At 41.2% G+C, this 9,716-nt stretch overlaps 1 long non-coding RNA gene across 1 annotated transcript; it reads right to left on the reverse strand.

Annotated features, from left to right (window-relative positions):
- Window positions 1–1,280: 1,280 nt before the first annotated feature.
- LOC307025583 lies at window positions 1,281–9,710 on the reverse strand. The gene is made up of 2 exons (XR_013804202.1): window positions 9,575–9,710; window positions 1,281–1,578 (listed from the first exon to the last, which is right to left on the reverse strand). It is a non-coding gene; the product is annotated as an uncharacterized lncRNA (long non-coding RNA).
- Between the last annotated feature and the right edge of the window lie 6 nt (window positions 9,711–9,716).

Below are 9,716 nucleotides of genomic sequence, written 5' to 3' on the forward strand. Positions count from 1 at the left end.
CCAGGGATCGGCTTTGCTGGACGACGTGAACTGAGTCACTGCAGCTGGTGTCCGTGTTGCTTGGGCACCGCCGTGCTTAAGGAGGGATCGCGGCTCGCACTCACTAAAACCCCGGCCCTGACTATCTATAGGAGGTAGACCTCCCGCTCCTGACACTCGAACGTCTATCCTGCGCTGGCTGCTTCGTCGCCGGCAGCTCTATCCGCTGCGAACGACACCCTCCCACCAAAAGAGTGCCGAGTCACATGTAGCGTCCTCCAACCTCCATTCACAGTTCCCCCCTGCCTTTTCTCTCTCAGCTGTGAGACCCTCCGCTGATTAACACACCTGTTCCAGTTCAGTTAATCAGCACCCATGCAGGCCCATTCACATCACAATAGTTAACATATCTCTTTTTTCTTCTCTCAATTATTTATTTTATCTTATGTTTTTGAGAATAAGTTCTTATTTAATTGTATTTATTTGGGCCTACAACAGATGATACATGTTTATGTCGGTAAATGTGTACTAACAGAGGCGGGGGGGTGTTTGTCAAAATGTTAAGGTTGTGGAAAAGGTAGGACCCAAATGCAGACAATACAAAAAGGCAAAAAAAACTCTATAAAAAAAAGGCGAGCTTTATTCCAAAAGCCGATGAACACAAACAAACAAGGCATGAAGAACACAGGTTGCACAAAGTTACAATAACACCAAAAAACTGACATGGAGGGAGACAGGAAAAACAATGAACCGAAAAGGCACACAGGGGAAGACAAGACTAAATACAGAGAGGGGTGTTACAGGACGAGACACAGCTGGGTAAGGGAGGCAGAAACACAAGGGCAACAGGTGAACACAATGAGACAATCAGACACAGGAGGGAAAACAAGAGACAGGGAGAACAGGACAGCAAACAAAACCCATTACCAGACAGACAAAACTAAAACCGTGACATAACACTAAGTGACAGAGAACAACGGGGACAGAGCTGCTGTCAGACGATCAGCTGTGCGGCGTCATCACAAACGGACGTCGCTTCACGTGACGGAGGAAAGGACGTCTCATTTCCCTGACAGGGAAACGACGCAAGTTTCTCCCTCTCTGACATTTCTCCCCTGAACTCTCCACCCTGCCTCCCTCCTCTACCCCCTGCCCCAAATGGTCCTGGACTTTAACCCTTTTCTGGATGTGTAACACATGTAGTAATATTTGACGATAAAGCTGACTTTTGACTTTGACTATGAAAGGGAAATAACAAAATACTAATTAGCCGGACGAGAGAAAAAAGGAGAGGAAACTGATTTGTGAAGCCACAAGGTGATTTTTAATTAATAAAAGAAAAAGAGGCTCATCAGCCAATTTGCAAAGCAAACTTAAGGTAAACTAAGAACAACTTTCTCCTAAAAGAAAGTGACCAAAGTAAACAATACACAAAGGTAATCCTGAGCACAGCTAACAATGAACACAGGTTAACCTAACAGGTCCCACACATGCTGCACATGGAGCCAGAGGAGAAGGAAGAGAGAGACTGCAGCCTTCCTCAGGTCCTTTATGGAGGCCCTCATTGGGGATTGGGAGGACCTGGGGGAGAGGCTGCACCTGGAGGGAGACAATCAGGGGGAGAGAGGGGCCCATTAAAAAGAGAAGAAGAAGAAGAAGGGGGAGAGGCACTGGTCTGAGGACAAGGATTTAGTATGAACATTTAATAACTAAACAGTAGGTGGCGATATATGCTCCAAGTGGAAGCGATTCGCCATTAAAGAAAAGAAGAAGAAGAAGAAGGGGGAGAGGGAGAGAGACACACACACACAAAACACGGCAGGTAACAGTGTCTAACAGGTATTATGTTTTACAACTGCGTAATGCTTTATATGGCCTGTCTGTGCCTGGTATGTATTCTGCTGAAACGAAGGATATATGACTCCAGAGAGAGATATCGGCTGCTATGATTCGCTAGCCTAATTAGTCCGCTAACTAGTGATGGCAAAATGAAGCTTTGAATGAAGCGTCGAACCACTTGGACAATTGTGTCGGAAATACGTTCATTTCTCGAAGCTTCAGTTACAGTGACCTCTCCTGGCGAAGTGCAAGGCTGCAGTGGGTTTCACGTATCTTTGCCTTGAAAAATATTCGACACACACACACACACACACACACACACACACACACACACACACACACACAGGCTGAATATCATGTTCTATTTGCAATTAAAGATTGATAATAGTGTGTATTGGGTTATTGAGAAGAGACTAGAGAGTGCTTGACATTTTGGGCGGAGAGGGCCTTTTATCAGTTATTAAAGTATTAAAGTTGAAAAGCAATGATTACAAGTTTAACTATTCCGAGCTTTGAACCAGCTGCGCGGAGGATATCGCCGCTTCCTGGCCGCCGGCTCTATCCACTGGGCTATTAATTCCTTAGACCATCGAAGTGTTTTTATATTACTCATTGTCTTTTTGTTCACAACTTCTCCACATTTCGAAGTGTTTCACGAGCCAGAACGACCTATTTTTCTTCCTGGCTTCCTCTATAATGATCCAATTCAAATGCAATGCCAACGACAACTCAACAGCAACAATGCAAACTACGACAACAACCCACACATTGCGCATTGTTTAGAGCGGTTATAAAGTGTTGAAGCGCTCACATATGAAACTGTTTCAACCTGTCACCTGTCAGAATCGAGACGAGGCAGTGCATTGAATCACCTGATTGGACGGCGAACCAGTGAGTTGATTCATTCAGGAAATGAAGCAGTTGCTGGTTCGGACGTCACATGTCACATGATTTGAAGCAGTTGCTGCTTCGGACGTCACATTTCACGTGATTTGAAGCAGTTGCTGGTTCGGACGTCACATGTCACGTGATTTGAAGCAGTTGCTGCTTCGGACGTCACATGTCACGTGATTTGAAGCAAGCTTCGAAGCACTGCTTCTATGGAATAGGAAGTCCAGGGTTGAAGCTCCGTTCGAAGCTTCAGTGTCAAACTGCCATCACTACCGCTAACTAACAGGCAGCCTTAAGTAGTCTCTCCGTCGTGTTGCTTCTCCTGAGACTTTTACACATGGTAATTTTGGAGACAGAAACTAACTTACTGAAAAGAAGGGAATCTTTAAATTGTGGGTTTTATCTAACACGTGAAATGACAGTCAAGGTGCTCTCTGCTTGTCTCTGTTCTCTTTTTCTAATCCTTCCTCAAAGGTCCTTGTCTCTTATCAGTAATAAGACATGGAGGCGTGTGGCGTAGTGGGTTGTCTGTAGGTGTTGGGATCAGGGGGTCACAGGTTCAAACCCCACTGCAAGTCGTTGTGTCCCTGAGACACTTCACCACAAAGTGCTCCTGTGGGGATTGTCCACAGTATTGAGTATGGAAGTCGCTTTGGATAAAAGCGTCTAACAAGTGATGTAATTAGATACTTTACAGCAGCTACTCCCCACCATTGGGCCTCAGAGCATAGTTTAGTGGGAGTGCAACATTGGATATGAATTAAAATACAAAGCAAGTTTTTGGATAAATGTGCGCAATAAGAAGTTATTTCGACACACTAACATGTAATGCCCATGTTGGCCAATGGGCACGTCTGGTGTACTAATATAAAATGATATATATTTTTTAGAAACTAAAACATCATGAGGGAGATGACTCGCAGCACTAAGTGAAGTACAAAGTATGTGGTGATGAAATACGAGCTTGAATAATTTACATTTAGATTCAGATTAATTTATTTAAATCATTACTGCTGACAGTGGCAAAACATTTTCAGCCCAAATTAGTTTTTCTTCTTTGTGAGGTTACATTTGTTTATATTTTTGTTTGGCTGAAACGTTTAAACAATCAGAAATGGGCACTAACTTACAAAAGTTTTTCAAAATGTTTTATACTTTTTGAAATATTCAGCTTTTTAGACTCTTTTTCTAAACGTGTGGGAGGAACCTTCAAATCCTCTTTTACCTACACCGTGCGCCAAAAGCTACTCCTTCCAAATACTTTCAGCTAGAGACTTCATTCCAACTTTAAAATGATTCTTAGACCTTCAGCTATAAAACCTGTATATCTTTTACACTTTTTGAGATATTTAACTTAGTTTGGAACTTGGTAAAGAGGCCTTCTTCAGATTTTAACATTAGTGTGCATTGCGTAGCTCATTAATGCTAGAGTGCTCGATGTAACAGCTAGAGTGGAGGACAGCTTGAAATTTGCCTTCATATTTTTTTTTTAACCTGCCATAATTCTCAAACCCTACACTCCTGAGACTTAATTGTTCATGAGAAACGTAGGAAAACCTCTCGTAGCTTGAAAAAAAAAATAAAATTAACCAAAAAAATTAAACAAAGTGCCTCTTGAGGGCGTGAAGTGACAACAACTTTCAACATGTCTCCATTAAAGCCCATTGTACATTCAGGCTGCTCTTTCCTCACAGCAGCAGCCGCACACCTTTAGTTAATCTGCCAAAAAGGCCACATTATTAACCCAAAAGTACACAAAAAGCACACTTCAGATACTCAAGTTCCTTGACATGCTTCACGCTTTGAAATTTCACCGATATCTGTTACGGTTCTTCAACAAAACATTCACATGTAAGAGGTTCATCTCTCATTCAGAACAATGGAAAGGCTCTCCTCTCACTGATTACTGCACATCACCATGGAAACCTTTGATCTCTGGGCTCAAGCTCAGGTGTTTTTCATAACGTCGTTAGCTCAAATATGAACACCTGTGTCATGGAACACGATGATGTCATAACTCCAACTGACATGCTCAGAACGCCACAAGACATCACATGATGGTTAACACTGTGGCCCTGAACAGCTCTAAATCAAATCTGATGTTACGTAATATGGTGTTACTATGGCAACGCATCCCTCGCCATAAAACAGCAGCAGACTTCAGATAATGGTTAATGGTCCATGCCTCAACAGTTCTACGTCAATTATGGGGTGTCTTCATATGCCGTTTCCATGGAAATGCATCCCTCGCCATAAAACACGATGTCGCTGTAACTCCAATGGACACTGTCCGATCGTCCCCAATCTTCACCTGTATATCACCTCTCCATGCCTCAACAGCTCTACGTCAAGTCTGACACCTCACCATATGCTGTTTCCATGGAAACGCATCCCTCGCCATAAAACACGATGTTGTCGTAACGCCTATGAAAAGGGTCAAAACAGCACCAGACTTCAGATAATGGTTAATGGTCCAGCCCTCAACATGTCTATGTGCCAATAGTGAGTTTTCCTCAAAAGCTGTTGCCATGGCAACGCATCCCTCGCAATAACACACGATATTGCTATAACTCTTATAACCCTTATAGTTTTGAGATTTCTTCAAATGCCGTGGCAACACAATGCTCGCCATGAAACATGGTTTTCTCATAACTTCAGTGAAAATGCTCCAAACGGCCCAAAACTTCACAGGTTTGGTAACGATGCAGCCATCAACACATCTAAGCGTATTATGGGATGTCATCAAATGCCGTTGCCATGGCGACAGATCATTCGCCATCAAGTTAGTTCAAAAGTTTGCAGTTCAAATATTCGGCTGCTTTTCCAAGCCTTTTCACTTTCTTTTCTTCTCTCATCACACATTCAAGCCCCCAGTGTTCATGTATCGTTTCAATCTAAATTCTTCACTTTCTTCTTACACATTACATTTCAGCATAGCAGTTCAGCGTCAGCTTTTCAGCATAAAGCATTCCCACTAGCAATCTGTTCAGGAATTGCCTTCTCTAGTTCAAATTGATCTTGTAACCAGATATTGAACTAAATTGGGTAAAGATATTTAACAGATTAGGAAGCGTAGTCTGTACCTGGTCCAAGTACAGTAGTAGATCACCCGCATATAAGGACATTTTATAAGTGTGTTTTTTTTTATAAAAGTTTGGTCGTGTTCTAGTCACTTTGCTGAGCTCTACTGCTTGTTACAACTTTTATTTTCCGTACTCGCCAAGAACTGTTATTGTTCAGGTCCAGTTCGGTGGAAACAGGAAAAACCAGATCTTAATCAGGCTCAAGCCCGGAACCGGCCCTGGAACCGGTTTGGTGGAAAAGGGGCATTGAAAAATGTAGTTGTATAACCAGTAGAAGAAGTGTGAAGTGATCTTATCCTGAATCCGTGTATCTACGGTAAACGGAAGAGCGTCTGAGAGGCCTTTTAGCTTTTTAGCTGTTTACAGCATTCCACTATTGTTCTTCTTTTCTTCAATCATCTTCTTATTATTATTAGTGTGAATGCTGTTTAACTTTGATCTCTGCACACAGGTGTTTGATAACGTCGTCACCATGGTAACCTTTGATCTCTGGGCTCACACAGGTGTTATGATTATTTGTTATGAGTAGGTGCTCAGCACAGAAACAAACACTAACAGACTGGACTTTAACAGTCTGTCTCAGCCTATTCTTTTCTGTCTGATGGAGACTTCATACTGACTTCAACAGGTTCCACATATTTTATGCATTATTGGTGACGTATGGTTTTAGTTCAAAAGTTTGCAGTTAAAATATTCTGCTGCTTTTCAAAGTGTTTTTACTTTCTTTTCTCATCTTAATACAAATTCATTCACTACTACTTACATCTGATATTTAACTCCTTCAGCCTATTTTCAGCTGCAGAAACCATTCAACTATTACATTATTCAGCTATTTCAGGACATCCAGGCTATACATGTTGTTGTTTATACCTTTTTTAAACCTTTTCTTTTAAATATTAATCTTTTTCACAATTTTTCCTACTCTTCCAGTTTAACATTTGACTTTCAAGTGTTCAACTAAATCATTGCAATGCATTTGAGCCGTAACCATTTCATTCAAATCATTTCACTTTTCTGCATTTCTCCGCTAAGTTCAGCAACACACTGACTTGGTTTTTGTAGCTAAAAGCAGCTACCATTCAGCGAATAACATATTCAGCTTTTTCTGCATTTTCAGCTAAATTCAGCCACAAATGTTCACAGTTTACAGCATTCACACGCATTTTCTGCAGGAAATGCATTCTCTAGTTTCTCTCCTAAATGCTTAAATATACAATATAACTTCCTTTGTATTGTTTGTATGGGGAGAGTAAGTGAGAGAGGGGAGAGAGAGAGAGGGGAGAGAGAGGGTAGAGTAAGTGAGAGAGGAGAGAGAAAGGGGAGAGTAAGTGAGAGAGAGAGAGAGAGAGGGGAGAGTAAGTGAAAGGGGAGAGAGAGAGAGGGGAGAGTAAGTGTTCGTTTAGAAGCCTTGAGTAGAATCAGCTCTTATGATTACATGTGGATGAAATAGAGGTTATTGTGGTATCTGCAAACACACTCCTGTTTGGATGAGACTGGCTGAGTTCTTGGTGACAGGTGATCACTAGAGACCAAATGTTAAGCTCTATCTGTTTTATAGGAAAGCATAAGTGACACTCATTATTTAAATTACTAAATAAACACTGAATCGAACATGGTGTAGTTGAAATAGTCTAAAGTACATATTAATAACAAAATGCACCTCTTTGTACCCACAGTTTAGAGACGTATCATAACTGTGAACAAGTTCTGTTTCAAGCTAATACAATATGATAGAAATCACCAATAATACTTACATGAGTTTTGTACATTTTTAATGATCAGGAGGTCTTAAGCATATTCTTCATCATAACAATTGTTCCGTATGAGATTGATGTCATATTCTTTAGGGAAATGGTTGACTGAAATGAATCTAAAACGTGCCTTCTTATTTGACTTGGTGCTTCAAACATCTTGGTGGTAGAACAATTGAACGATAGCAACATACAGTCAAGCAATCCATAATTATCCGTTTTGTCACTTTGCCTTAATCACAATATTATTCACTTTTCTGTTGGCATGGCGGGCTTGGTGATGCCCTGGATGTTATCACGGGGCACTTTGAGGTAACGCTTAGCGCCTCCTTCTCCGATGCCCTTTCCTCCTTTTCCCATCTTCTTTTCTTTGAAGGCCACGATCCTCCCCGGATCCGGATCCAAGGCCCCGTTTCTCATTGGGTTCCTTGCATTAGCGTACACCTGATCCATGACGGACACTTTTGATAAAGTGAAACAGATGTAAGAATTGCTGTTACGTCCCAACTAGGGGAAGAGGAAAGCAACATACACCAGTTGGAATTGAATAATTGGTAAATAAGTAGTTTATTAAATAACAGGTGGAACAAAATGGAAGGCACGCAGCCAGAAACAAACAAAAGAGCCAAAGGGCGCAGGTTTAAATGAGCAACCAACAAAGGGAGGACTCTAATAAGGGAGCCTACTTAAATACAAAGAAATAGATATGAATAAACAAAATAGCAACAAAACAACCCTCACTATCAAAGTGGTACAAATGAACCTGTTAAGCCCGAGAGACCCCAGTACCGGGGCCTCCTGCAACATCTTGCAGGAAACAGTGTCTGAGGGCATGTTCATTTAATAAAACTATGAATGTGTTATATCCATGTAACGGAAAGAAACTCATCGAACTGATCCTTTTAATTTGTTTTTTAAAAAAAACAACACAATGCTAACGCTGAGCCTCTGAATTAACAACGAGTGAAAAATGCTAACAGATGACTGCACCGAAATTCACTCACAAAACCTTATTATTTATCTTTGCTGCACATCTCAACCTATCGTTTCACATCTTGAGGGGACACAGAATCGAGGGGTTCCCTCATTATCACTCAATTATACAAACTCTCGGCGATAATAACAAGAACAGATATCAAAACATATGGAGCTAGGTAGCTAAAAACGCTAACATGGCTCACCTGTGTCGTAGTCTGGTCAAAACTGGTCTTCAATGGCATTAAAACGATAAAAACGATGCTGAAGTTAATCCATAGGTTAATCCAATGTGTCTGTGTCCCTTTGAATGATTTCTGATAATCCATGAGCAATAAACCTGTGTTTCCGTTTCTAGAAGTCAGACCTAGAGACAGCTTCACTCTGATGCAAAACTGCGTGCGCGAAGCCCCCACCTTTTTGTTTGACCATGTGTGTGAGTGGGGAGATTCCCCTTCGATTCTATTGGCTCTAACGGTCAGAAAAAGATGTCAATCAACAAAATCGACCAATGGGTTCCAGAGAAACGGGAAAAACCCCATTTCCACCCAAATCACCTCAGAGGTGGAGTTTTTTTGCAAAACCTCTCTAAAAAGGTCAAATGTCGCTTGTTTTGCATCAATCTTGATCAAGGTACTTATTATATGTTGTACTTTGGATTCCTAAAGCTTTTAGTCTACTAACCCATCATCCAAGGTTAGTATAAGTACAAAATATTTTTGGGACGGACACTATCATTTACAGTTTTTTAATATGTTCAATCTGAATTTCCTTTAAAATAAAAAAACATCTATATTGATTCTGACTCTTCTACATCCAACTCACAGGTTTATAATTACTTTGAGAAAAAAGATTATGAATGTAACCCTTTTAGAAGAAAGATATGGTCATTTGTTCTGGGAATGTCCTTTTCGAGCCTGAGACCTGAAAAACAGGCTCAGGGCTAAACTGGTTAACAGGCTGTAAGAAAACACAGCTATACTAGAGAACAACAGTAAACGTAATGCTAAGCTAATCTAGACACCTCTAATCATAACAACACTACTAAATACGAACCACACGAGTTAACCACTGTTAACCGATTTGTACACAGTCGAAGAGCACGTAGCGAGAGGCGTCTGTTCACACAACAGAGCCTCCCATCTGATCGCTGTCCACAGGCTTTGTAGTCTTCTCCGGAAGGTGTGCGCTGGGATTG

This window comes from Notothenia rossii (genome assembly GCF_949606895.1).
Source record: "Notothenia rossii genome assembly, contig: scaffold_669, whole genome shotgun sequence".
Lineage (NCBI taxonomy): Eukaryota > Metazoa > Chordata > Actinopteri > Perciformes > Nototheniidae > Notothenia > Notothenia rossii.